At 37.9% G+C, this 24,260-nt stretch overlaps 1 long non-coding RNA gene across 2 annotated transcripts; it reads right to left on the bottom strand.

Annotated features, from left to right (window-relative positions):
• Positions 1-1,001: 1,001 nt before the first annotated feature.
• Positions 1,002-23,750, bottom strand: LOC137240137 (uncharacterized). Of its 2 annotated transcripts, none has more exons than XR_010949610.1 (2): positions 23,434-23,750; positions 1,002-1,489 (listed from the first exon to the last, which is right to left on the bottom strand). It is a non-coding gene; the product is annotated as an uncharacterized lncRNA (long non-coding RNA). The 2 variants fall into 2 exon arrangements; XR_010949609.1 differs by lacking the exon at positions 23,434-23,750 and adding an exon at positions 5,235-5,370.
• Between the last annotated feature and the right edge of the window lie 510 nt (positions 23,751-24,260).

Here is a 24,260-nt window from a genome sequence, read left to right as displayed (position 1 = left end):
TGTACCTCATTCTGCGCTTTTGAATCGTATATGGCCAACACGGGTTCGTTTGTAAGTATCTCGATAATATTAATAAATGCATCTTGCTGTTTTTTCTCCCAAACTAATTTGTTTTCGTTGACTTTGTGCAATAATCGTGTGAGCGGGCTCGTTATCAAAGAACAGTTGGGTACGAACTTTCTGAAAAAACCAGTAAGCCCCAAAAATCTTCTTAAATCGGCGATATTTTTAGGTTGTGCGAAATTTCGTATGGCGGATATTTTACGAGTACCTGGCGTTATTCCATTTTCGTTGATTATATGACCAAGATATTCGATCTCAGCCTGCAAGAACTTACATTTCCCTAAGCGCAGTGTTAATGCTGATTCACGAAGTATAGCTAAGAATTTACTGATACGTTGCAAACCCTCTTCTATTGTACGACTGGGAATAATAACGTCATCCAGGTAGGCGAGTACTTCACCTGGGTTCATTTTCGAAATAATTTTGTTCATCACAGCTTGAAATACGGCCGGAGCGTTGACCAAACCAAATGGCATACGGTTGTATTCGTAATGGCCATCGGTTGTTACGAAAGCAGTGAATTTCTTACAGTCCCCATCAATTGCTATTTGATGGTACCTCATTCTTAAATCTAGTGACGTAAAATATTTATTACCCTACAAGGCAGGTACCCGTTACCTAATCGATTACTTAATCGTTACCAATAACTTGGTCACCAATTATCGTCGTAATGACTTTTACATTGCTGTCGTGAAAAAGGTAGCGCATGCGCTCTCTTAAAATAGTGTACGTGTGACTCGCTTTCTCGCTCTTACCTATTGTGTTTTCGACATTCCTTCTCGCTCGATGTTATTTACATTTTTAAGTTACTTCATTAGGTATGTTTTCGTTATCGCTAACCAAAACATATGCAACAACAACACGGGTAACTGGCCTATCGGTTACCCGTATCGGTTACCTTCTGTCAATTCGCTTTTTATATGAATGAAACGCGTCCCTTTTGTTTAAATAATATTTAATTATGAATAAATTATTATACAATGGTTTTTACAAATAATTTCCTTAATTTTCTAGTAAACCTTACATATGTGCATATTTATATGTACAAATTACATATGTAAAGACATAAACTCATTCGTAGTCGTGCCCTTTCTGAAACCATTTTGAGTTTCGAAGCTCACACTGATGGTGCTCAATTTTTCCTGCGCGGGTGGTGTTGTTAGTATCAGTTTGTATAGATATGAGTGTTGTAGATATAATACCGGAATATATGCAGCCCCATTTCGTGCTATCAAAGTCGATTTGCAGGTGATGTTGAGCCTTTGAACTTGACCCTTTCCCATAATATGCGTGGTAGGGCCTTATATGTGATACTAAAAAGGCCGAGGGACAGTTGTCGCAGTTTTCTTGTAGTTTGAGCAAATGTACGTTCTTCTTACAGCCACAGCTGGAATATGGCTATGCCCACATCGTCAAATCGAATTACCTAGAATGAAAAAGAAACGAATATCAGTAAGGATAGATAATAAGTGTTTAATATAACCGGAAGTGCTTAATAAATACAAGATACCCAAGAGGATTTCAGATAACCAGAGTCAGGACCTGTAAAGTAAATTCAAGTGAACCTCCACCATGCCAAGGCATCTTCCGGTAGCGGGGGTACCCGAAGATTATAACAAGGGATAATTGATAGATGTTGGGGTAATAGATAGTAAATTAGGCGTGCTACAAAAACAAAAACGAATAAATGCAGATGACTGTTTAATCCATTATGCGAAGTTCTTTGAATGGATGTGCAAATTGAAACGGGGCAAAGTACTGCTAAAACTGCTTTCCCCGAGTAACCCGGGAACGAATTGATATGACTACGTCTATTCTTCTTTAGCAGCAGTGCCGAACACCAATTCCCTTTTGGACAGGAAAGTAAACGTTTGGTTGTCTGCAAGTTTATCATATGCCAGTACAGAACATACTCGTTTGCTGGATCTGAGCAGTACATCTAATTTTCCCAGATTTTCTGGGCTCAGCGAGGGTATCCTCCTGAATGGTGCATGTGTATCCTGCTGCCTTGCCTGGCCGCTCACCCAACAACACCAGGCACGACGGAACTTGCCTTGCGACACCCAAAGTGCACTCACGCTTCTCATGGCTCCAGCGGGTTAGTGGGCTTAGAGTATACCCGTGGTAGCTATGCCTGTCGTAAGAGGCGACTAAAATACCAAATTGATTCAAGGGGTTTTGTAGCGCAATCCTTTCAATGGGTTGCCAGCGCAATATATAGCCTCTCCAACCCAATTGTCAACGTCACCTACCCGTGGCGAATCCTGTTTCTTTAACAGCCGAGGCTCTGGCGACCTCATGTTCCTTATGGATCTACATTTGAAGGCGCTTAGTTAGCTGACATCGCTTACTTAACCGGTAGATTCTAAAGTAAAAACCAAAACACAAAATATAGGTTAGGTTGAAGTGGCCGGTTCATGAGGATCTCACATAGACTGAATGAGTCCGTAGTGTTACCAGAAGTTTGTTTTAACGACCAAGCTGAAAACCCTATCAAGAACCAGGACCTATGTTATAAAAAAAACTCCGTCCTCCTGACAAATACTAGAAGCTTCCTAGGAATTAAGCCACTTGCTGCTTCTAGATCTGACAGCTTTATCACTCCTAATAGCTGGAGCCTTAGCCTGGCAAGCGCAGCGCACGATATTTCTCAGGGGGCCCGGTATTTCTCGGGGGGGGGGGGCGATTTAGAGGTACTAAGACATTTTTTTTAATTCAGGAGAGTCTTTAGTTGTTCCATGTGGAAATTTTAAGCCGAATTTCAAAAGCAACGAATATTGATAATGATTTTTTACCTGGTCCCTCGAACAGTGAGGAGACAATAAAAACATCAAACAAAAATATATGTTTACATGAATCCGAAATCGTAAAGTTTTCGTGGTAACACTGATGAAGGTTCATCTTCAAAAAGCCTTCCAACAATACCACCATCTCTGTATCAAAGTCTAGATTATTTAAACGACTTCGATATTGGTACCGTGAATAATGAGTTTTTGCGATCTGAAGAAGTCAACGAAATAATTCGTCGAGGTCATCAAAAGTGCCCTGTTATTTTTCCACGTGATTGTCATGACGAGGCATTTCCTACCTCGTTGTTAAACAGAATCTTGCCAAATGGAGAGAAAGTGGAGCGTCACTGGTTGGTGTGGAGTGCCAGTAGCAATGCTTTTTATTGCCTACCATGTCGTCTGTTAAGCACCAATACTTTAAATCGACCTAAAATTTGTTGTCCTGGCGAATATTCGAAATTCCAGGTATGGAAGAAACTATACGCTAAACTGCCATCACACGAAAATACTGAAGATCACATTAAATGTTATATTCAATGGCGATCTTTACAAAACCTAATTCGAAAGGCTACAATTGATACACTTATCAATGAACAGCTAATCACTGAAACTCAAAAGTGGAAAGAAATTTTATATAGAATTTTGGACACTATTTTTTTCAAAAAGCGAAAGGATGGACATTTTTTGGGCATCTAAGATCTCATAAGCCATTATGATCCGATACTTAGAGATCATTTGGAGAAAGTTAGGATTTCACAATAGCAGCACAAACGTTTACAAGTTCACTAACTTTCCCCAGACATTCAGAACGAGTTTATAGAAATTTGTGCAAAGCATGTGAGGGAAACTATTTAAGCTAAGTATTTTGCTATTATCGTTGATGCTATGCTTGATGCTAGTCACGTTGACTACGTTAATTTTGCGCTCACTCCATTTCAATTCGAAAGCAACAAATTTACAATTCCAGAACAGATTTTGGCTTTCGTGAATTGTAACCAAAAAACTGCTCAGAAAATCGCTGATCTAATTTGCCATACATGATTGAAGATTGCCGTGCACAAGGGTACGATAACGGCGCCAATATGAAAGGAGCTTACAAGGAAGCACTACGTCACATTCTCGACAAAAACTCGAATGCTGATTACTCGCCTTGTGCAACCCGCAGCTATGATAGCGTTTTCTTTTCTGGATGAAGTGTTACGCAAGCGTTGTTGTTCTATTCTAAAAAACAGAACCATCTCGGGAACGATTTATGTGACCACATTAAACCTTCAGGCCATCCCCTCCCTCCCCATCCCAAGTTCCATGAGGAGCTTGGGGTCGCCAGATCCTCGTCTGTTAGTGAAACGGGATTCGCCGCGGATAGGTGAGGTTGACAATTAGGTTTGGGGAAGCTATATACTGCGCTGGCAACCTGCAGGGTTGCGCTACACAGCCCCTGGAATCTGATATTTTAGTCCCCTCTTACGCATACGACAGGCATACCTACCGCGGGTATATTCTGACCCCCTAACCCGATGGGGTAGAGTATTACCATTTACTTAGGCAACAATTTATTTCAGAAAAGAAAACGCTATCAATTTATGTGGTGTTGATGCTGCAGAATGTTGTACGGCTGCAATTTTTTTCTTCGGCAGCACTCCACAACGATGTGACATCCTCAAAAAAAATGTACCTAGCTCTCTTCATAGTCTTTCAGCTAACAGCCAAATTTGACTGCGCAAGCATACGGCGATGTTACCGGCATTCTCAAGTACATCAACAAGTTCGAATGTATCTTGCTGTCCTCAATTTGGTTCAAAACCCTACCATTAATGAAAGAAGCGTGGTCCTCCAAGCGAGAGACGCCACCACAGATGTTGAGGTCCGACATCTAGATGCATTATTAGCTGATTTGAAGTTGATCAGGAACCAATGGAAAACAATTTTAAACGAATGCAAAACAGTTGCTATTCAATTCAACATCTCGCCAAAGTTTCCGGACATTCGAAAGAGAAAACCCAAAAGGCGTTCTGAAGATAATTTAAATGAGATGATTACGGATGATTCAGAGTCTGATTTCAAAAACAATACATTCTTGGTGATCGTTGATTCGGTAATCACTGGCATTACTGAACGATTTGCAGCTATGAGAAATTTGAACGAAAAGTTTTTGTGGCAATTTAAGACATGGATGAAACTACGGTTCGAGCGAGCGCAGCAATATTTGTCGAAAAATACAAGTCGGATATTTCCCAAAGCTTAGAATGTGAAATAGTTCACTTGAAACACATTTACGAAGCAAATTTTGATAAAGGTCTGTCACCATTGGAATTGCTAAATGCCGTCTATTTTCAAAATATGTATACAATTTTCCCCCAACTTTTGTATTGGTTTACATACCTTTTGCACTTTACCTGTCACTGTATCTAGTGCAGAACGTTCCTTCAGCGTCCTTTCAAGAATGAAAGACTTTCATAGATCGTGTTCATCTAAAGAGCGAGTTTTAGGACTTGCCACGCTTTGTGTTGCATCCGTTTTGACAGTTAAATTTTGATATTATTATAAAAAATTTTGCAGCGAAAAAAACAGGTAAAGGCACTCTTTGATATCCGAACATTCTTATATTATTGAATAATTAAAATTTATAATCATCATTAAATTTATCAGAAATGTATGAAAATGTTACCAAATAACTAGAAAAGATTATTTGAAATAATATGTGACTGTTAAAAGAGAATTTTATTTCGACGTTACAATGAAATAAAACAAATAGTAAATATTCTGTGTTAATTTTATTGTCAGCTCTTAGCCAAAAATCATTTAGTTGATGTGGCAAAATTTGTTTTTGATGTAATCGACCAATAATGATTTATGAATGAAACGCCATTAATTCACGTTAATCAAATGTATTAGTGGATTTTTTATAGGGAGCCCGTAAATTTGTTTAGTCCCGGGCCCGGATTTTCTCTCTACTGCCCTGGTTCGAAGACGCTAGAGGGGATTGAAGCCAGAGTCTCCGGACCCAGAGCCAAAATATCAGTACCTCTAAAAGCACATACGAGCAGCTTTCAAGCGGAAGTATTCAACATATGTTGGTGCGCTAAGCTGAACCTTCAGCGCTGATACTCCAATGAAACAACTGCCATACTCAGTCAGAGAGTCAGGCCCCACTAAAGGCAATTGTGGCGTTCGAAATAAAGTCAGCACTGGTCCTTGGGTGCACAACGTAGTACTGTTGCGCTGAGTCCCAGGCCACAGGGGAGTACAGGGTAATGAACAGGCGGACTCTAGTGTTTAGTTTGTTGCGTCCCTCCCACAAATTATCATCCTCCCAGCAGATCCATGCAGCTGGTCTGCGCCATACTCTCCTCCTCCGGGAAGGTATCGAACCCAATCCGTGTCCTTCTCCTGACCCCGGTCATGAGAAATGGTTTTGCTGCGTTTGCCGGAAAAGAATCTTTTTAGGACGGTCATACTCTTGTCAGTGTGTCACGTGCAAGGGATGGTTGCATCGGACAGGTTGATCTGGGCTTGATCCCAAAACCCGACGTCCTCGTAACTTTTACAAATCTTTTGTGGTTTCTTGTTGTTCACGCCCTCATTACATTATGAGAAAATACGGCACCTAAGAACACAGCCGTATGAAGCTGAAAAACACAAGCAGGTCCTGAGTGAACTCCACAAACAGGCGTCGGACCTCTATGCCAGGAATTGCCTGGTGCATCCTGTACTCAAAGAAAAAAACTATCAGAGTAGGAACGCACTCTCCCTAAGGAAACGGGAGTCACTCTAGCCCAACTTCGATCTGGATACTGTAACAGGTTAAACTCTTACCTATCCAGAATCAACCCGGACATACAAAACATATGTCCTGCTTATAATGTGTCCCCACATGACACCAACCATCTCTTTAGCTGTATTGTGGAATCAACGCCTCTAACACTTCTCTCATTATGGTCCACCCCTGTTGAAACTTTCTGTTTCCTTGGACTCCCGTTAGAGGACATTGATGACAATTTGTGATCTGTCGCACCTATTGGATGAGGCGAAGCACTGCTACAACAAGAGCAGGAGGACAACCCGGAAAGAGAGGCAGGAACTGCATGACCCATCGATCCCGAGTCGTTCCTGTCAGTTGGCTCACAGGGGCATTTATTAGGAGAAGGGGGGGGGGGGGGGGGCAGAGAAGAACACTGGAGCAATACGCCAGGTTTGAGACAATCTAAGTTACTGTTAGGAAGTTATAGCACAAGTCGCTACAGGGCAATAATAGACCTATCGAAAAACCGAAGAATCCCAAGAGCTTTCTTACAGGGCATTATAGACTGAGCAGCCGTATGCAGAAAGTGGGCATACTATCGAATAACACATGCCGATTTTGTGATCGATCAGCAGACGGCGGACCATATCCTCCAAGAATACGAAGCAATCTCAAAACGTAGGGCTAAGTTTATGGGCTCACCATGGCCAGTGCATTCCCACATTTAATCCCTCAAGCCAAGAACTCTGCTAGGATTCATCAAAGAAGTCGGCTACGATGAGGTGCTGTGAAGGAGATGTGCAAGTCACTGTGCAATCCTCAATAAATTATCTTTCTACGTTCCGGTAACAAGCACCATTGAGGTACTAACCCGACCATCTCCGGACCTATTGATATGACTACATTGAACCTTCTAGGGATTGAATATTAATTATGACCGCAATGCGAAAGTCTGCTAAAATTTACCATTCTCCATGGAATGCTACATATATAACTTCCCACGTTTTGAATCAGTAATGAAAAGAGCAAAATTTACTAAAATTTTAACTGGTTGTGGGTAAGGTGTTGATGTCCTCTCTTAACGCAATGTAATGGCAACGGCGACGCAGGGAAAATAATAAAAATCCTATAAATCTACTGGTCATAATTTATTAATCCCTCCCTTTCTATGCAGTTGTATGCATACATACATATGGGTTTTGTTCTCCAAACGCTATTTAAAGAAATCATTTGGTATTTACATGAACTTCGAACTCTTTGGTATTTGCCTTCTTCAGTTGATTATCAACAAAAGCATGACAAATTATCACTAACAAATTCATACATGTTGTTTATATATTTAATATGGTGCGATGATCCTGGACAATCGGGCCTGACTAGACGAGATTTATTTTGCTTTAACATAGCGTGCTTAGCGCGAACCATATCATGTTAGAGCACAATTTCGATTATGCAACCAATGAAAGAAATGTGCTTGTAATACTGCTATGATAGCAGCAGCAGCTCCCGGTGGCGGCACATAAACAACAGTTGCATGTGGATCAGTTGCATTTTTTGCTTCGGCTACCTATTCAATTTTAATTCACATTACATTATCTACTATTGCAATTTTTAATCTATACAAATCAATATAAAATATCGAAGCAAATACTGGCAAACCAAGATACGTAGTTCCACCCTTTTTTGAGAAAATACATCCAACCAATTTTGTACCGTATTCCAAAGCATGTTGGTTGTGGAAAGTACCTTGTTTACCGGTAAATCCTTGGCAAATGACACGTGAATCTGCATTTAATTGTAGGTTTCTTGTTGTTTTGGAATATCCTGAGCTGAATCGCCCCTCGGCAGAGATGATATATATTAGAATAATATAACATTTTTTTTTTATTTTTTTATTTTTTTATAACATTTTTTATTATTTAAAAATACACATACGTATGAATGAAAAGCAGAGAGTAAATAATGTTGCTTTGGTTGTAGCGATAAGGACACTGCCCGGGAGCGATTTAGTATCACCACCTGAAACCTTCTAGGCCATCCCGTCGATTCTATACAACTTTCAGATTCTAAAAACGGATCTCGACACGCGTCTTTTGATACCACCTTTGTTTAGGTTGTGCACTGTCTTGAAAACGTTACCTTTTTTAGTTTTGGAAATCGAATCTTCCAATTCCAATTGGTGGCAAGAGGACTTGGCTGCCTCTAGTTAATGCGCCAGGTTAATTTAGAAGTGCCTAAACAGCTAACACACGTCACACCTAAAAGCCCGTAGCACAAGCACTTTTTTAGTTTAATTACCACAATTATAGTTTTTCATCGTTTTAAAATGTTTCCCGGAATAATTAATAATTTGTCGTACTAAGATGACGCTGTCATTTCGATGACAACAAGAAACGTCGATGTGTTAGTGGAGAGCGAAAAAAGCTTTGAATGTGTGTGTGAACTAGTTACCACCGTCTTGTAGGGTACCTGCCAACTGAGCATAGTGTTCCTCCATTATCGGCATCGGGTACGATTGTTTGACTGTGATTTTGTTCAAGCAGCGGTAATCAACGCAGATACGATTTTCTCCGTTGCTTTTCTCAACGAGCAGGGCTGTAGAAGCATAAGGCGATTCGGACGGGCGTATAATATTATTTTCGAGCAATTCGTTTATAATACCGAATATAATCGGACGCTTCGCGAACGGGACGCTGTATGGTTTAATACCCACCGGAGTATCTTTATTAAGTTTGATTTTAAACGTAGCTACGGTACAACAGCCAAGTTCGGTAAGCTTTTCGGCAAACACGTCGCGATACGTATTCAACATGTTCGATAGCTTTTCGTTTTCATTTTGTTTAATGTTTTCAACATTAGTTATTTTAAGTACTTTTTCAAATTTGCATTTACCACTTTCGATAATAAGACGTGATCCGTCGCGGCACAAAGTATCTGTACCGAGTAATACATTCTCACTAATTAAATGATCGCTTACAATTAGCATGACAGATTTGTATATTTCGTTATCGATTTCGAGCGATACGTTCACTTTTCCACTAAATAACACTTCGCCGCCACCAAAGCCGTTTAGCTTAACATGGCATGGAGATTTCACCAAGCGATTTGCAAAAAGACTCCCGCGCGAGTGTGCTGGTACTACCAGGGCCGACAAAAGCATTTGTACCAATTCCATTCACTTTAATTCGTTTTGTTATACCTTTTGCGTAGACAGATTCGTTTTCGAGATTTTTATCGATCGCACGTATATCTTGTTTGGTTTTATTCGGACAGTTTTCGGTTTTGTGATTTTTACGCGAACAATTTTCACATCGTTTCTTCTTCTGAGGTTCGGGACACTATATTGAGTAGTGACCGAATTTTAAGCAATTAAAGTACTTTACATTTTCTAGCGTTTTCGTTTCACGGTTTTCAGTTTAGGTTTCACTCGTATTGCTTTGCGGATAAATTTTTGGTTTATACTGAGTAACCGGTTTTATTTCATTAAACACACTATAGTTGGAAATGTCGCGTAATAAGTCGGTACAGCGCACATAACTATTAGAAATTCTTCTGCGTAAGTCAATATCGTTAATACCGTTTATGATATGTAAGGCGATAGCATCTTCAGTCAGCCCACCTTTCATAACAAGCGAATATATTTTGTAGCAATACTCCTCCGGAGTTTCATTTTGCAAACGTTTTAGTCGATATAGCTTAATATGCACTTCAGCGGTATTTTTAGAATGCAGAAAATCTTTTCTGAAACGCGAAACGAAATGCGACCACGACACGAAAATTTCCGGAAGGGGATCAACCCATAACTTTGTGGTCCTTGCATTTTCTGCTGTACCGCGCACAATAGCATACTTTCTTCCCAATGGTAGCGCTTTTGAGCATTTCGACTATTTTCACAAATTGCGTTGCGTTAAGCGATGATTCGGATATCGGATTAAACGAGGGTAACATATCTATAATGTCACGTATTTTATATACCGGATGGTAATTGTTCATAGGCGAAATTATTTGCTGCGACGGTTGTAAGTGCGCGAATGGCACATTATAATAATTAACATTCGAGTTTGGAATTCTCGGATTCCGCGGATTGTGCACATCACCGATTACATTGTCCACATTAGCTGGACGCGTATTCGACCATGCTTGCACTGTTTGTGTTTGCACTGGTGGAATATAGTTATTTGTTGTACACATTATCGGAAAGTACGAATGCGTTGTTCTTGTTGTTACAGGCGACGAAATACAATACGGCGTAAAATCATTTCGGGTACTTATAGCATTATTATTTTGCATTGCTAAGTTTCGAATTGTGCTTTCCAACTCAGATATGCGTTCGAGTAAATGATTATTATCACTTGCACTTTCAAATTGGTTTTCTATTAGATTTTCTTCTAATATTTCCACTTTTAATATTTCTTCTAATAGTTCCACGACTGTCAATTTCTGTAGCTCTGACATTTTGTTTTGATTCTTCTGTTTCGTTTGATCTAATTAGATGTGCGGCATCTGACGATATGGAGCGAAAACTACTTTGTTTCGTTCGATCTAATTAGATATACGACACCTGACGGTATGTAGCGAAATCTACTGTTGGCAAATTGAAAACTCACGAAAGCTTATTAACGAAAGCGATATGTTTTCAAATTTCAACCGACAATTTGAAAGCGTATACATACATTTACCGATTCGACTTGAGCGAAGTTTCTGTGCTGACTGCGACGCGTCGTTAGCAGCAAACGATAGCAGAGGTGTCTCAAATTTTCGCGAATGCAGCAGTCTCAAATTTATGCACTTGTAATTATTGAACGATTTTTACAATTCGTATGTTGCTTTTTCACATTTATTTAATATGTGACGAACTAAAATGCACTTTTCACTATTTATTGCGTTGTATTTTAGTTATATATCGTTTTTAGCACGCTTTTATTAGCTTGGCCTGTATGTAACGGAATTTTTGAGCTTAATTTTCACCGGTTTCTAGAAGTCTGATTAATTTGAAACTTTGCATACGTATCAAGGACCGATGACAATGCATTAATGTGATTGTGTGGTGACATAAAGTCAACGGCCATAAGGTCAATTGGCCTTATCACCACTTTGAATGACGATAAGTTTGATTGCAACTTTGCACACATATGTATCAAGGCTCGATGACAATGTATTAATACGATGGTGTGGTGACATAAGGTCAACGGCCATAAGGTCAATTGGCCTTATTACCACTTTGAATGGCCATAAGTTTGATTGAAACTTTGCACACGTATCAAATGTCGATGCCAATGCATTAATGTGATGGTGTGGTGACATAAGGTCAACGGCCATAAGGTCAAGTGGCCTTATTACCACTTTGAATGGCCATAAGTTTGATTGAAACTTTGCACACGTATCAATGCTCGATGAGAATGCAATAATGTGATGGTGGGCTGACATACGGTCAACGGCCATAAGGTCAATTGGCGTTATTACCACTTTGAATGGCCACAAGTTTGATTGAAACTTTGCACACGTATCAAGGCTCGATGAAAATGCAATAATGTGATGATGGGCTGACATAAGGTCAACGGCCATAAGGTCAATTGGCCTTATCACCACTTTGAATGGCGATAAGTTTGATTGCAACTTTGCACACATATCAAGGCTCGGTGACAATGTATTAATGTGATGGTGTGGTGACATAAGGTCAACGGCCATAAGGTCAATTGGCCTTATCCCCACTTTGAATGGCGATAAGTTTGAATGATACTTTACATAAATATCAAGGCTCGATGACAATGTATTAATGTGATGGTGTAGGGACATAAGGTCAACGGCCATAAGGTCAATTGGCCTTATTACCACTTTGAATGGCCATAAGTTTGATTAAAACTTTGCACACGTATCAAGGCTCGATGACAATGCATTAATGTGATGGTGTGATGACATAAGGTCAACGGCCATCAGGTCAATTGGCCTTATTACCACTTTAAATGGCCATAAGTTTGATTGAAACTTTGCACACGTATCAAGGCTCGATGACAATGCAATAATTCTATCATCATCGATTACAGACTCGGGCCATCATGCCTGGGCGGCACATCGCTGTCGCCATTTAGGAGGGCATTATCCATAATCCGGACATTTATTTATTAGTCTACAAATTTAACAATTAATCAGACTAAATATAGAATAGCATAAAACCAAACAAAAAGACTTGGCAACTTCAATATATAATAATTACAAAAATATACTGAAATAAATAAAATAAATAAATGTAAGGCGCGATAACCTCCGAAGAGATCTAAGGCCGAGCTTCTCTTCCAATTTGCGTCGTGCTCCTCTTGATTTTCCCTACAAATTGGCCGGACGGGACCTACATGTTTTATGCCGACTCCGAACGGCATCTGCAAGGCAGATGAGTTTTCACTGAGAGCTTTTCATGGCAGAAATACACCCGGAGCGCTTGCCAAACACTGCCGAGGGGCGACCCCGATTAGAAAAATTTTCTTCTAATTGAAAAACCTTATTTCTAAAATTTTGATGTTGCTTTGCCCGGGGTGCGAACCCAGGGCATACGGTGTGATAGGCAGAGCACGCTACCATCACACCACGGTGGCCGCCATACTGAAATACTATGTATTAAATCATTCAATAGCAAAGACACACAGAGGTATAGGGGGTTACACGTTACATTTTTAAGGTACTAAGTAGGTACTTTTTAATTCTGAAAATCGGATCGCATGTTTCTAAGTTTTTGCAGTGATTATTCAAATCATGACAAATGCCACGAAGTGGGTCATGCATTTCGAAGTTCGATCTGCATGTAATTATATGCAGTCACATAAGGTTAATGGACATAAGGTCAATTGAACTTGTGACCACCCCAAATGGCCATAGATTTGAAACCTTGCACACCTTGCGCATTCCTTTATTAATGATAGAAGTGGATGCGTGGCGCATCTACGAAAGAGCATACTGGAGCCCTTTTTAACACGCTTTTATTAGCTTGGCCTGTATCTGTCTATGTATCTATGTATATATGTAACGGAATCTGGAGTGGAGCCGAGAGCTCCGGTAATGCAGAGCTCCGAACTCCGTTGCACCTTTTGAAGCATTTTAAGATAGGTACTTTTAGCTAGTGCAGGCCACCAGGCCAAGGCACCATAAATAAGAATCGGGCGCACAATGGCTGTGTAAATACAGTAGGTCCCTTAGGGGAGAATCCCCAGGAGGTGCCAATTGCCCCCTTGCAGGTGAACAGCTCTGCTGCTGCCTTCTTGGATCGCTCCACTATATGGTCACTCCATAATAGCTTCCTATCCAGAATGACTCCCAAATACTTGACTTGATCGCTAAACGCTAAGAACGTACCCCCAATTCTTGGCGGTGTAAGATTTGGTACTTTGTACCTCCTCGTGAAGAGAACAAGCTCGGTTTTATCCGGGTTGACTTCCAAACCTGTGGCGGGTTGTACTCCCGGAGTAGCTCCAGGATGTCAGCTGGGTCCGTTGGCGTCACTGGAATCCAGGCTCCAGCCCTTTGTCGTGAGGAGATATCACGCGCCTCCACTACCTTGAGGCGCGCGCCCTGATATACCCCCCCTATCAGCGTGACGGCGGCCCTTTAAAGGTTGACCGACCTGGCGTCGTCACAGGCAATTAACTTGACATTGCCCTGGAACCACCCTGCATCGGTGTAAGATGGCGGTGGATCACGGTTGTCTTTTTAACCTTAACGGCCACCGTAGCGAGCGCGGCCTCGATCCACTTCCACTGTTGTTTCGGGATCCTGCCATCTTCACTGCTCTCGTCTATAATGCCAATGATCTGCCGACCCTTGGCAATGTCGGCGAAAGACCGCGTCCAGCCTCCCTGCGTCTTGGCCCTTAACTAAAAAATTAAAAATAAATAATAGTTTAAAAAAACTAAAAAAAAACACGCTTTTATAGCAAACCGAACTAAAAAATAGAAAATAATTTTCAATTAAAAAGAGTTTATATAACAGTAGTAGAAGGTCAAATAATCGTTTATAGTTAATCACTTCAAAATAAAATTATAATAAAATTTAGGTTCTTAACAGAATAATTTAATTCACATTAAAGAACGTGGGGTGCTTGATATTGAATGTTACAATAATTCTATTGGCAACTGTCTAAGAGGAAAGATATGAAATGTAGTCAAATGCACCCCACGCTTTTTACTCTGAATTAAATTATTCTGTTAATAACTTAAATATTATTATAATTTTATTTTGAAGTGATTAACTATAAACGATTGTTTGACCTTCTACTACTGTTATATAAACTCTTTTTAATTGAAAATTATTTTCTATTTTTTAGTTCGGTTTGCTATAAAAGCGTGTTTTTTTAGTTTTTTTAAACTATTAATTATTTTCACAAGTTTTACCGGCAACTCTTCACTGTGCACGTTCTTTCTTGTTCACTTCTCACTTCTGACCTGTCAAGGGATGGCGATACTTACGACAGGGTCTTCCGAGATATGTAAAATGAATACATAGACACGGTTTATACTAATTAAGATGTTTAATTGTATGTACTGAATGTCCAAAAGTTTAATAAAAGATATTGGGTTTAATTATTAATTGATTTGGCTGATTTTCACATTGCCTCGTGGAATCTCCGAATATCACTCTTTTTGCAATCGGGAATAGTGAAGTCAGGATTGCCAAGTGTCAATTATAAATTTAAATTACTAGCCTATATGTATTTGAACAAAATATATGCTGATTTTAAAGCACAACAAATTTGCCGTTGGTTGATTTTCACATTACAACCAGTATGAAAATGATACTGGGTGTAAACTGTATAATCTAGAGAGACTCATTCCATCACATCCTGTACTTTCCTCTTCAATGTTAAACACCGGCTGTTGGAGGAACTCTGCTATCCATACACTTTTTTCTTGCCCCTTAACATAAACTTTTATGTTCTGCAATGTTGACATCAAATAGTTTTTTACAGATTTAAAACTATCGCTTCCATAGGACCATAATAAATTATGGTGGTGTAACATTAACCAATTAGCTTGTCGTTGATTATCCTTACTCAGATCCGAAAATTCAAATGGAGCTTTTATAGGTAACAATGGAATTCTCCATTGTTGAGGACCACAGCTATTTCCTTTACAATAAATCTATTATAGTATGCTTTAAAGCCTTGAAGATCTACTGTCGCAAACATTATGAAAATTAATAAAGAAATATCTTTGTGATGGTAGGCTTTTTACACGTTAAGCACAGACAGGCGAAGCAAAGTTGGGTATAAACAGAATTTTTATCATTCCTCCACACTTATATAATTTAGAAATATGGACCCTTTAAAAATTTGGAGTCCCCCATTTAAAATCTGAGCTCGATACTCTCTTGCACTGATGAACTTCTAAGCTTTTTTTTTTCTTGCAGTCAGAACACAAAACAAACAATTCGAAGCTTTTTCTTATAGATCAGCTAGAACGTATGCACCTAAATGTAGGCATACAAACTTACAAACTAATAAGAAGATAAACAAAATTTTTAGTCTTCATATTTATTTGCGGTTTTATGAAATACTCACATGCATATATATGGACCAGCATCAGCATGTACACACGCACAAACTTACAATCAAATAAACATATGTGACGGCATGTACACACAAACTTACAATCTATAAAATGCCAAACAAAATGTTCAATAATGGAAAATCATAAGTTCAATATTAAGATGCCGTTTAGTTAATTATGAAATTCTCACATGCATATATTATATATGGACCAGCATGTACACACACACAAACTTACAATCAAATAAACATATGTGACGGCATGTACACACAAATGTTCAATATTCATATTTAAAAAATTTTATAATTTATGTATATGCAGACATGGTTAGGGTGCCCAAATGGAAAATCATGAGTTCAATATTAAGATAACCTTTAGTTAACAATCTGCCCATGATCGGGTGTCCGACAGGCCCGTTTTGCAGACGAGAAAAAAGGGGGGCGGTACTACAAGTGCCCATCGACTCCTTTTTGTAGACGAGAAAAAGGGGGTTGGGGTTGGGTATTGGGGATTGGGCGGTACTACAGGTGTCCAACTGCTACTTTTTTTAGACGAGAAAAAAGAGGGGAGGTGGGGGGATTGATGAGCAGTCGCTCGATTAGAAATCTATCGGGCTCGACTCGGGTGAAGTCTGCGACTCATTAGAAATATGAGGGGACATTTAAAAATGTGCGGCCCTTAAAAAATGTGGGGCCCCCCATTTAACGATCCTCTCCTGAACGGCAAAGCTCTGCTAAAAGCAAAAAGCTATGAGCTTTTTCTTATACATCAGCCAGAACACGCCACCTAGCGGAATATCAGCCAGAACACAAACCGGAAGATAAGCCATAACACAAACCGAAAAACATATACGCCACCTAGCGGAATTTTTTTGCTGTATATATATGTGTGTCGGTGTGTATATACTTTTTCTTTCACCATTTGAGTTAGAACCGGCTTTTACATACTACTAACGCTTACCAGTATATTCACTCTACGCGAATATTATTAAAAGAAAAATGTGTAAGTTGGTGGTGTGGTATTGGAGTTGGGTCAGATGATTAGCATTGTGAGTACTGATTCCCCGTCTAAGTCAAGGTCGGCTAATTCCCCATTGTTTCGATGTAGACTACCCTATCTGAACTAGGTATTTGGACGTACATCCATTTGTCAAAGACGTTCCCTACCCCTTGAAATCCTCATGCCTCATGCCTTCGAATGGTAACTCATCTGGATGGACTTCGTTCAGCCAATTTGGCTGCATTTCCATATAAGGCTCTGTACTGAGATCCCACTTTCCACTAATTTGTGGAATCTGTGAAAGGCACTCAGCAGTGTCATGGCGATCCGCCTTGTTTCCTACCACACAAAAAAAAAAACATGCCTATTTAAGAAAAGAAATATGGATACATATAGCGGGAGAGGCATGTCCTGTCGGGTGGAGCCGCCCACCCCATTTTCTTGCAAGCCGCAAAGAAACCATGAGTGCCACTAGGATCGGGTTATTTAGGTGGCACTCCCTATCTCGTCACTCGTCCGTCAATTCGTCATCAGGTCATGTAAGTCCGTAAGGTCAGGTTTGGTTGGACCATACTCCATCCTCCAAAACCAATACCTACCTCCAACCAAACGAGACGATAGACCAAAAGCTACTAATGAAAAAGCTAGCCAACATAGGTGTCACTGGTAATGAATCAAAATGGTTTGAAGACTTCCTCATTAATGGAAATCAAAGAACAATAGTTGGAAAATCCTTATCGGAGAAAAGAGAGGTACCAGTTGGCCTTCCGCAAGGATCGGTGCTGGACCAATACTGTTCAATATTTATATCAATGATATAACTAACTTCATAAAGTACTGCGATATTAAACTCTTCGCGGATGCTACACTACTGATGCTTATTGGAGGCAATATAACTGATTTATACATTAAGTTGCAAGAAAATCTAAATAGTGTTTATGATTGGCTATGCGTGAACAGACTTAAATTGAATGTCAACAAAATCAAATTTATGGTCATTTCAAGACGAAATTTCCATAATAGCGACCTGCAAAATTAGAAAAATATTAACCACGAACTAATCGAAAAAGTCAACACCATCAAATATTTGGGGAAAAAATTAGTTGATAAGCTCAATTTCAATGAGCACGTTGATTATACAGTAGGAAAAATAGCTAAAAAAATATATTTTACACAAAGAACCTGCAAATATTTAAATAAGAAATACAAGGTAATGGTTTACAGATCAATAATCGAACCAAATTTTATTTATTGCCCGACTATATTTTTCATATTGTGAGATAGTCAAATATACAAGCTGCAAAAGCCACAGAACCGAGCTATGAGATTGATTCATTCTCGAAAAACGCTATGGCACACCTATCAGAGACATGCTCTCTGCTCTAAATTGGCTAAGCATTAGACAGCAATTTTTTTTATTTTACTATGAAATTTATTAAGAACATAATAGGCGGTAATTTGCGTGCGTACTTAAAGAGTAACATCAAATATGTAAAAGATATGCATTCTGTAAATACTCGAAGCAAAAATAACTTCAATCTACCTGCTTATAAAACCGAAGCAGATAAATGTAACATGTATTGTATTTTCTCGCACGGTGCGTGGTAGCACGGAGTATATGTAAGGAAATAAAAGGCAAATTGTTATATGTATATAAGAATGACAATAATTAGTTTTATTTTCTGTTAAGTTGGTACAATATTTTTTTTACCTTTGGTATGTGGCGTGACAGCAGCAGCAACTTTCTTCATCCGTGGTTGAAATGGAACAGCAAACAAGAAAAGGATCTCCGTTGTGTCGGACCGGAGATCGGGTGGGGGTTTTCCAAGGGATATTTGTTATCCGATGGAAAACTCAGTCAACCGTGTTATGTTGCTTATTTGTGTGAGTGACTATATGAGTGTGCATCAGAGATCTGCTTTAAGTACTAATAAAATTATTGCACTTAGTCATGAGCCAAAAAATTTTGTCTAAATGTTTACTTAGTCAAGTACATACAAATACTATGAGTGATTACCACATAAAATAGAAAATACATACGAGTGCCCCGTAACACATATGTCTCATACATATATGACATTGTTGAGTATAAACTGATGTCATAGTCGCTTTAACTCAGTAGCACTTTGATTTCGTGTAATACACTGTACATAGATTAGATTGATACGAATCTTTTGCTTACGCTCTCATATTTTCGCTCTCACGAGGGATTTATCTTTTAGTTGTTGCTGGCAACAATCACAGATAAATCCCTCGCGCCAGCTGAAGCGGGTGCCAGAACAAAAAATGTGCCAACCAAAACGAAAAACGTGCCAAAAATTTTGGTAAACTTTAGTTTGACCTACAACTGTAGAATAGCGTTCAAAAATTATGGAAAAAAGGATTAAAATACTTGTTTTAGTGTAAGTATTATTAGTTCGAAGGCGGAGGGTAAATATTATTTTCCATTCAAAAGTTATCACTAAAAATAGGTTTTGTAAATATGAACTTCCGATGCAACCAGTCCATTTTGATCACAGAACCTGGAACGCCAGACATGTAGGATAAGCCCTATCCATTAAATAATGTTAACTATTATATCATAGGTCCGATTTACTGCAATTTCAAAAGAATATATGGTTTTCTCTGCGAGTTAAATGCGTTACAATATTTGACTAATTAATTTAACCGAAATGTAAATTTTACTTAGATTTGTTTATATTTAACTCTAACTAGTCGTATTATTGTAAAATAACTTTAAGGAAATAAATATTTTACGACTATCATTTTATTAAATGATTGAAACTATAATCGCCGAAATGTATGTCAAAAATCCCCATTTTCAGATCTATTCATTTTTGTATGCAGTGGCATCATTGATAAATGTTATAAAAAATGTGCATTTTGACAGCGCTCTCTCGAAACAAAGAGTTGCAAATCCATTCATCTATGACACTGTATACTTCGTTTATCATCGGTTTTACTTTGGCGCTGTATTCAGTTTAGTTTCGTGTACATCGTTGCGTTTCTAGCGTCAGAAGACTGATATAACTTTATTCATTTTATTGCACTGTAGCCTTACTTATTCCAATTAGTGTTTTCGTATAACAAAGTTGACTTTCTTGCTCAATAAGTCAATTGAGTACTGAACTGCTTCGTGGCTTATGAGTAGTTATTCATTTTACGAAGCATGACTATGTAAATGTGTGTTAGTGGATATAAGTGCTTGATATTCTTTGTTTGCATACGCACTAATACTCATTTTTTGGCTAGTCCACTAATAACTTTAAAATATGAATAATTGCAGCTGACTGGTGTGCATGCATGCGTGTTAGCAATACATGACACTGTATTTATGTATGTAAATTAGGGCGGGTCGATTTAAAAATCGCTCATTGCTCTGTGAAAATCGTATTCTAGGGATAATAAACTAGGAATAAGAAACTTTGCCTCTAAAACGAATTCTGATGGGGGGCATTTGGGTCGAACTTTTGGGTAGGGGAAAATTTTGAAAAATCCCACTTTGACCCATTTAGAGTGCTCCAATCGAGTCCAAATGTATGACCGACCCCCACTAACTTTGGAGGCCCGACCCACCGATGCCAGTGGCACACCCCCTGGAACTTCCTTGGGGGTTCACCATACAAACATTTCAAAAAATCGCCGGTTTTGCACTTTACATGAAAAAATCAGCTAAATGGCTATGTTTTTTCTTTATTTTTATTTATTTATTTATAATAATATTTATTATTTATTTATAATAATATCTATTTTTTCTCTTAAGAAATTTATTTAGTCAGAATATATGTAAATGAAAAAATTTATTTAAGTGAGTTATAGAAAAGAAACTAAAAAAAATTATTGTTTGAAGTCTTTTTTACTTTCAAGTCTGGGCAATTTCGCACGGCTCTCTAATGTCGTCGCCATAACAGCCTCTACATTTTCCGGTATACCCCGTTTGGAAACGCTAGCTAGCAATTGAACATGTCGTTCCGTTCCTTGTATGTGTGATGGAATTTTTGGATCATTAAACGGTGGATCATCTTGATTTAAATATTCTTTCAATGTATCGAACGGAATGCTTCGCGTGAATGGTGGTTCAAATACGATATTTTTATCATTCAAATTAATCATTTCCGTATAACTTGTGCAATTAAAGTTTATATATGGTTTTTTATAAATTCTAAGTTCCGTTGGCTCGTCAACATCGGTTCGATAGCGTCTAATTTTCTTGATGGCACAGTCACGCTTTTCTTTGCTATCATCAAACAACATTGATAACAAGATATTTTCGGAATGCGCATAATATGAATTATCTTTAATTACTTGATTGACAATTTTGCGTAAACGAGGTTCTATAAATCGTGACCAACCAATGAACTTGAAAAATAATGCACTGCCGTACACGACAGAGCTGTAATACTTTATATTGAAGTACATTGGCACATAACATTTAATTATAAATTCAACCAGAATTCTTAAATTTGCATCTGGATTTTCCGTTGTCACATATAATCGCAATAATCTAGCGGTCTTGGTGAGCCACCGAGAATGTACAATTTTCCCTGGTTTTATGTTAGCCAGATCCACCGGAACCACGCCGCTAGAAATTGCATGGGCCATGTCGTATAAGTACTTCGAATCGGTGGAAAATTCAATTTTTTCTGGAGCAGGGGGCATATTTTCCAACTCAATTTTCTGGAAGCCGTCCACCACCTGAAAATATATAATAATAAAATAATTAAAAATGGTTGAAAATTATAATAAATGAATGAGAGCAATAACTTACCGGAAGAGTTTCAAAAGTAAAAAATTGTTTCCAGAGATTTTACATACTCTGTAAATTGTTGGGTGTTGTTTCTTCTCTTGATTTGCTCTTGATACTTGTCAAGCAATTTATTCAATTTATTAAATACACGTTTTTTCAGCATTATTTCCATACCAAGTTTTTCCCAAATTCCAATCAACTTATCTTGTACTTGAATAGTGAATGATTTATGGGAAAACTTTTTTTGTTCTGTTTTAGCACGTTCGCTTAAGTAAAAATAATGCCTCAAGATATCCAGATGGGTTGGTAAATTAAGATCAGTTAAATCAGTAAACACACCAAAAACAGTAACATCATGCTTGGGTATATGACTCATTGGGTTTTCGATAGTTGTTGATGTAGTTGCTTCATCTTGCGGTGTAGAGGATGGTGGATTCATTGTAAGCTTTTTGATTTGGAATGGTCACTTCACTTATTATTTTTTTTTAAATATTTTTTTATCTGAAATTAGCACTTCACTCTTTGAGTTCTTCACAACGACTTAATGCATTCACAAAAACTGTTGCGTTATATATGGTCTACGAGAAGAGGTAATAAGAATGAAATGGTAAATTCAGTTCTACCTGCTGTGTCTTGTGGTGGCTTAAAAAAACAACACAAGCAATTTTACAATCTGCAATTGTGTCACAGTGATACCTTCATTTTTTAAAACGGTTGAATAAAAAACCCACACAACTATGTTTACGACATGCAAATGCATCACAGTGATGCCTTGGTTTTAAAAGGGTTGTTAAAACGCTAATTTCTAATAATTTTTTTTAATTTCTTTTCCATTACTAAGTTAAATTCATTTTTTCATTTACATATGTTCTGACTAAATAAATTTTTAAAGAGAAAAATAAACTCAAAAAAGAAAAAACATAGGCATTTCGCTGATTTTTTCATGTAAAGTGCAAAACCGGCGATTTTTTGAAAAGTTTGTAGGGTGAACCCCCAGGGGGGTTCCAGGGGGTGTGCCACTGGCATCGGTGGGTCGGGCCTTCAAAGTTAGTGGGGGTCGGTCATACATTTGGACTCGATTGGAGCACTCTAACTCTAAATGGGTCAAAGTGGGATTTTTCAAAATTTGCCCCTACCCAAAAGTTCGACCCAAATTGGCGGACATCAGAATTCGTTTTAGAGGTATGGTTCCTTGGGCAAAGTTTCTTATTTTGTTCCCTAGAATATGATTTTCGCAGAGCAATGGGGGTTTTTTTTTGCCTCCCCACCAATCGACCCGGCCTAATATATATATATATATATATATATATATATATATATATATATATATATATATATATATAATTGGCGGATTTGCCTATTGGTATACCGGAATGTTTTCTACCAATTTTTGGTTGCAAAAAAGTTGCAGTGAAACCAAAGGTAAGAAAATTTCCGCAATATTCATATATATATGTGGATATATATATATATATGCTTTGCAGTTTACAAAAATAATATTACTTCTGTGGAAGAAAGTTTTATTATTTTTTATGAAATATAAAAAAACTGCCTACTCACCGATTCGTGTATTTTGGTGGTCCTTATTTATGTATGTTCTCTGGTCTGCTTGTTGCTGATTCTGCTTAGCTGGCTGTTGTTGCTGCTGCTTGGCTGCTGGGTGGGTAAAGATAATTTTTGATGATTGAAAACTTTTCCTTTTGTTTTTTTTAAATTTAAATTTTTCCGCAATTTTTTGAATTTGTATTATTTCCTCTCAAAATGGGTGTGTACCAAAAAACGATTTTTTTGTAAATATTAGCGTATATTTTGTATATATTTCTTGCTTTTTAGCCAAGCACTTTGAAATTCTTTTTTTTTTCACTTTTCCAACTGAGGATTTTTTTTTATATATATGGGGTATTCCATCCCATTTCGACCAATTTTGAACCCGACCCCTTTATAATTGGCTGACAGCTTTTCTTCTTTTTCTAGCTTACGAAAGACGTTTTTCAGAATTTTTTCAAATTTTTTCATCCAACTCAAAATAAAGTTATGAATTTTTAAAAAAAACACCGTTTTTGTTTTCAAAATGCTATAACTTTTTCAAAAATTGACCGTTTGGGATCTTTTTTTTTTTAAATATTTGTTAAATGTACTTTTCGGGAAAAATGCAAAAAAAATTGTAAAGTTTTTTTTTTAGTTTTTCAGTTTTTCGAGATTTTTCGAATTTCGCCATTTTTTTTCTCATAAAAAACTTCAATCAATCCTGCAATCATCCCCACTTATCCCGGAGCGGGCCGATTTTTTTATAGTTTTTTTTTATTTAATTGAAAAAAAAATTTCAAAAATAAAAATTTTTTTTTATCAATTTTATTTATATAACAAAAAAATGTAAGAAAATGATT

The sequence above is a fragment of the Eurosta solidaginis genome, chromosome 2 (assembly GCF_040869045.1).
Source record: "Eurosta solidaginis isolate ZX-2024a chromosome 2, ASM4086904v1, whole genome shotgun sequence".
Taxonomy (NCBI): Eukaryota; Metazoa; Arthropoda; class Insecta; order Diptera; family Tephritidae; genus Eurosta; species Eurosta solidaginis.
Note: the sequence above shows the minus strand (reverse complement) of the source record. Positions and strands in the feature narration are given on the sequence as shown.